Source organism: Manihot esculenta, chromosome 16, assembly GCF_001659605.2.
Source record: "Manihot esculenta cultivar AM560-2 chromosome 16, M.esculenta_v8, whole genome shotgun sequence".
Taxonomy (NCBI): Eukaryota; Viridiplantae; Streptophyta; class Magnoliopsida; order Malpighiales; family Euphorbiaceae; genus Manihot; species Manihot esculenta.
The window spans coordinates 37,218-43,985 of record NC_035176.2 but is presented as its reverse complement, the minus strand read 5'-3'; positions in this window follow the sequence as shown (position 1 = coordinate 43,985).

Sequence of the window (6,768 nt, the reverse complement as noted above, 5' to 3'; positions counted from 1 at the left end):
TGAGATCAGAGTAAAGTGTCGACCTCCAATACAATAGTCGACCTCTCTAGGCCCCTCCGAAGTATTAAATGCACATGCGGAAAAACTGACTAACTAACGTGACGTACACGATAGACAAGGTATGAGCTAAACCTACTCCACATTTATGAGTTGTCTAACACATCTGCCAAAAAGGTGTCACGTTCTATCTCATTGGACTTGGCACTAGAGGCCATCAATTGAACTGATTAGGGTATATAACCCCAAAACCAACTCAAAATCACGGAAGTTAATCTCTCTCTCTGTTACACTCATAGAAGAATTTTCCCCTCTGAACTCTCTCTCTTCTCACTTTAGAAACTTCCTCTTTTCTCTTTAATATTTTATTATTATTTATTTTCTCTTTATATTAATGAATCTCAATAATTTTTTATCCAACTTGAGCGATGGAAGGTTTCCATCGGAACATTCCAATAGACCTGACCTTCCTCTCATATTTTGCAGGTCTCTTCTCTCAAGATTAAATATGAAGGACTTATACAAAACCAAAATCACGGATTAATGATCAACCCTTCAAATTGAGCCACTGTCCAGGTGTCTCCGTCTGGTCATCTCACTGGATCTCAATTCATCGAGTATTATTGAAAGCCAAATCATTGCATCAACACCATGAAAACCATAAAGTAATACATAGAAGCTGAATAGGTTGTGAACAACCAAATCCAATATTATGAGTCAAACAGGAAGCATTAAGAAACCAATCCTCAATGGCTATAGAAGAGAAGAGCCAAAAGGAATCCCCAACCCAAATATACTTTCAGATCTTCTTTGCATTAAGATAATAAAAAGTATTTGATAGCCTCAACTGGATGACCACATAATATTCTCATTGTCCATCGTGTGGTTATATATTTATAAATATTTAAGATATATTAACATCAACAACGAAATTGTTGACTTTTCAGCACATTAGCGATGGACAAAATTGTCCAAAAAATTTTCAAAATGTTATTGCAATTCAATTGGTTTCCAATTGCAACAAGATTTTATTGTCCTCACATCTATCGCTAACTTCAATGAGGGATTTTGACCAACAAAATCTGTTGCTAAGAATCTGTTGCTAAAGCTTTTAGCAATGGCAAAAGTATCATTAGTACAAAACTTTTGCCATCACAAATACTCCTTTTTTAATTGTGCAGGTCGCAATAAGTGTTTTGAAATTGATATACTTGATTAATAAAATTGACCCGATTTCTATAGTTGAGTGGTTTATATTATGTACTTAGGTAATAATAAGTATTTTAACATGAGTACACTTGTTATAATTAATAAAAAAAATATATTTCCAATTAATATTATCAAGTTGTTATATTATATATTAAGATAGTGATAAGTATCTCAAGATGGGCATACTTATTATAATTAAACTAAAAAGAGGTTTTCAGGTATTCTCATATACTTATATTATATATCCATTTAGTTATAATTATATATGTCGAGCTTGTTTGCTAAACTTAATTGAAATGTGAAGCCATTTTTTAGTGCATATGTTTATTGTACATCAAGGTCATAAGAAGTATGTAAAAGGCGGATATACCTTATTAATGAATCGACCCTATATGGCCAGTGGTTTATATTTAATATACAAATGGTTATATGGACGTCCAGATAGGTATACCTACCATAATTAAAATAAGAAGATATTTTCAGTTAAGATTCTTAAATTATTAAAGTATATGTCCAGATAATTATAATTATATTGAGCTGGTTTACCAGACAATTGAATGAGAATGTATATTCAGTATATATATTTTACTGTCTACATAGGAGACAATTAGAATGTTGAGGTGGGCATAATTGATTAATAGAATCAACTTGATCTCTATGGCCAAGTGATATATATTTTATACTCAGGTTGATGTAACCATGTACAAATGGTTATACCTACCAAAATTAAAATAAAAATATTATTTAATATTCCGGAGTTGTTAGATCATATAATAAGTGGTGATAAGTATGCATAGGTTGATATTAATAACATATAAAATATAAACATCATTCAGATCAAAACACATATCCCGATCTTTTAGCCTTAAAACTAAACGACCCTCCTATGATTCAGACTGAGCATGATTTAAAGAAATTCCCATTGGATGCCGACCTCTCATGAATGCAGGCTTCTTTTTTGTATATTTGTAAAATCATAAATGTGCATGCAATAAACAGGATTGAAGTGACACGCATAACAGATAAGGTATTGGTTAGCTAACTCAACATTTACTAGCTAATTAACTATCATTAATGAATCGCCTAAAAAGTCTGCAAAAAGCATTCTTGACCAGTTCGATGGGACATGTCGCAGAGGTGGTTAGAATGACTAGGGATATATACCCTTGCCAAACCCGAACAGGATATTCTTTTTTAACCTCACAAAAAACCACCACTTTGCATCCGAGAAAATACCTGAACTTTCCCAAACATAACACCTGGCTTCATTACTTTTATTTACTACTAGCATTTACTCCTTATTGAACCAATCCCAGTTCATTGATTTCCTCACTGAATTATACCACTGTCCCACTCATGTTATCTCCCAAATCTTTAACTCATTAATTGGTATTGTCTGTGGGAAATGAAGGAGATTATTATATCACTGAAGTTTTCAAATAAAATCCATTGAGATCCACGTAGCCAACCAATAAAGTAATAAACTAACTCTCGTTGGGAATGAAAATCAAATTCCGGAAACTCTCAGTCCTCAGGGATTTTCGATGACCCTGTTTCCACACTCATCCACATTAATGGTATTCACCATTCCCTCTGTCAATAAACTTGCACTGATACACACCACCCCACAAACCCCATTGTCCAACCAAGAATTACAAACTATGTCAGTACAGTTGCAGCAAACCACGATATGGATGAACCAAATCATGCAGCAATAATGCCTCATACAGCCTATGCTCGCAAACCCAACACCAATAATAACTCCTAGCTAGGAACCAACATCAACACTTGTCCTTGGATTGGAAAATCATGAGCCAATAACTATCACAGCAGGAGCCAGGAGAAGAAGGGACAATGAAATATCCAGGGAACCACCAACTAAGTCTAGAAGTTGTGTGGTGAGGAGTTTAATAGAAGAAGACGTGGACATGAGTAAGAGCATGATGCTGGAAGAATATGAAATAGAAAGCGAAGGGAAAGGAACCAGCTGCAAGTCCTCAGTTAGAGCCAAAAACTCTGAAGCAACAGAAGAAGTGAAGAAGAAGTTAGAAAGGTTGAAAGAAGAGCTGCTAGTCGAGTTAAAAAGTCAGACAGGGCTTCAAACTAGTTTGAGGACATCATCACTAGTTATGACCCATATCCAAGAATAAACTATCCCCAAAAAATTTTTGATGTCGACCATGGCTACATACGGCAGCACTAGGAATCCTGGGGATCATGTGATCAACTACAAGACCTTCATGAAACTACAGACTCACTTTGATGCATTGTTCTGCAAGGTATTTCTGACCATACTAACCGAAGCAACCTTGACATAGTTCAACAACCTGGAAGCATAAGTATCAGAACCTTTGGCAACCTGGCAAATTCATTCATGGGAAGATTCATAGCCAGTGTCCTAGCTCAATGGAAGATCAATTACCTGGAAATTGTCAAATAGAGGAGGGATGAGACCTTACATGAATATGTAGCTCGTTTCAACATCGAGGCCCTATAGATTCCTAATCTCGACGAACCAAAGGTCATGAAAACAATTCAGAAGGAGACCACCTCAGCAGAATTTTTTGGGTCCTTAATTAGAAAACCACCCAATACATTGGTAGATTTGATGTAGTGTTCAAAAAAGTACATTAGGTAGTACAACACTCTGATGACTAGCCGATTCATGGAGTCCTGAGAAAGAGATACATTTTGCAGATGTTCTGAAGACCAAAGAAGGGAGCATGTAAACAGAAGACCTGATTGAGGTCCTGAGGCTCTGAACAAGTATACTCATCACAGAGAAGTCGATCATCGACCCATACCCCTTTTGCATAGAGAGAGCACCCCTTTGAATATATCCATGGTAGAAGTCCTAATGGTAGTACAGGACAAAAACTTGTAGTAAGAGACCAAGCTCCAATAAAATGGATAGGCAGAGTACCAATGCAAGTAGAAGGGAAAATCAAACTGCTATTGACTCTTGGCGCACCTCCAACAACTCAGACTCAATATGCCTAGTTTTTTATGGTTAAATTGCTGCTAATCTATAATGCCATTCTTGGCCGATCGGTCCTGTATGATTTTGAAGTGGCCACCAGCATTCGATACATATTCATGAAATTTCCAATCGAAGGAGGAATAGCCACGGTAAGAGGAAAACAAAATGAGTCGTGAGTTGTGTACTTGGCGATAATGGTCGAAGAAGAGGAAGAGGAGGTACACCGAGAAGTAATGGAGCTAAGAGATGAAGAAAAAGAACAAAGGACCCAACTTGCTGAAGAGCTCAAAAGCTTCATCTTGGGCAAGGAACATTCCTGGAAAACATTCAACGTGAATGCAGACCTAGGTTCTAAACAAAAGGAGGTGATCAAAGCCCTAGTTTGAGGACATGCAAATAGTTTCACCTGAAAACCAGTAGACATGTTGGGCATTGACCCTCATATCATATACCATAAGCTAAACGTATACCCCTGATACAAAGCTAGTGAAGTAGAAGAAGAGAATGTTCGAAGCAGAGAAAAGAGAAGCAACAAGGTCAAAAGTAGAAAAGCTGGTAGAGGCTAGGTTTGTCAGAAAAGTAGCATATCTTGAATGATTAGCAAATCCAATCCTTGTAAAAAAGTCCAATGATAAATACCGTTTGTGTATAGACTTTACGAACTTTAACCAAGCCTGGATTGTTACCCTCTCCTTGATATTAATAAATTGATCAATGCTATGACCGGATTTAAGCATTTGTCTTCTCTAGAAGTTATGTCAGGTTATCATCAAATCCCAATGGATAAGGCTGATGAGGAAAAAACTTCATTCATAACTGAAGATGACAGATACTATTACACGGCGATGTTATTTAGGCTAAAGAACACTGGGGCGACTTATCAAAGGCTAATGAATAAAATTTTCAAAGAACAGATAGGTCATAACACAGAAGTATATGTAGATGATATAATAATAAAAAATAGGTCGTTCGAGAGACATATGGAAGATCTGAAAAAAATTTCGCAGTCTTTAATAAGTACTAGATGAATCTCAATCCCTCCAAGTGTGCATTCTTCATAAGGGAAGAAAAGTTTTTGGATTATATGGTCAGCGCCCGAGGTATAGAGCCAAGCCTTAAGAAGGTCTAAGCTATTATGGACATGCCTTAACCAACCTGCATTAGGGACATTCAGAGATTAACGGGGAGTATCATAGCCCTGAAAAGGTTCATATCAAAGTTGGCAGAGAAATGTTTGCCTTTCTTCAAGAAATTGAGAAGGTCACCTAACTTTGAGTGGACAGAAGAATGTCAAAAGGCCTTTAAATAATTGAAAGACTACTTGGGATCCTCGAAGATTCTTAGCCAACCTGTGCAAGGGGAAGACCTATACATATACCTAGCAGCCTCCGACTAGGCGATCAGTGCAGTTCTGATACGAGAGGAAGACAGAGTTCAAAAGCCCATTTTCTAGGTAAGGTGCTAAAGGGAGCAGAAATAAGATATCCAAATATTGAGAAAGTCGCTTTAGCCTTATTGTTGACTGTTCGGAAGCTCAAAGTCTACCTAGAGAACCACCAAAGGATTATAGTGACTGACCAAACCTCTGAGGCAAATTTCCAAAAGCCAAAAATGTCAAGATGAATGTTGGCTTGGTCGGTGGAAATGGGGCCCTACTGCTTACAGTACAAATCTCGGATGACAATAAAAGCCTAAGCTTTGGCAGATTTTATTACTGATTGCTCGTTCAATAAAGATGAGTCAGAGGATCCAGGCCAAAAGGTAGCGGAAGGCAGAGGTCAGACAGTAGAAGAAAGCGAAGACAATCAATCACATATACCAGTGGAACCTGCACGTAGATGGGGCTACTAGGCCAATTCAGAATGGGGTGGGGGCAATCTTAGAGGGACCAAACAAGATAGTTGTATCGTATGCATTATGGTTTGACTTTCTAGTCTCCAATAACATGATAGAATATGAAGCTCTCATTAACGATATACAGTTAGCAATGGAAATGGGAATAAGAGACCTAAAGATCCTCAGTGATTAGCAGCTGGTTGTCAATCAGGTCTGAGGAGTGTACGAAGCACAGGACAAGTCAATGAAGCGGTACTTGACTCGGGAGCACAGTCTCTAACATGAATTCGAGTTAAAGGGAATCCCACTTCTTAGACCTCATTTCTCGAGCTCAAAATGAAGAAGCAGACCTAATGAGCCGGCTAACCCACGAGGAGCTAGGACAATTGCCACAGGAGGTATTGATTGGAACAATATCACAACCCAGTTTTTGAAAAGCCAGCCCTCATCATGCAGCTCTATATGGAGACCTGTTGGATGGATCCTTTCATAAGATACCTTGACCAAGGAGAATTGCCTGAGGATAAAAATGAAGCAAAGAAAATTATCTCCAAGGTTGGGAATTATCTATACAAAGATGGAGTGCTATTCAAAAGGAGAAATCCATGCCATGGCTCCAATGTGTGGGACCAGAGGAAGCTTCATATGTTATCAAAGAGATTCATTAGGGTATCTACAGTACATATGAAGGGGCAACCACTTTGGCAAACAAGATCTTCAGGCAGGGATATTATTGGCTCACCCTG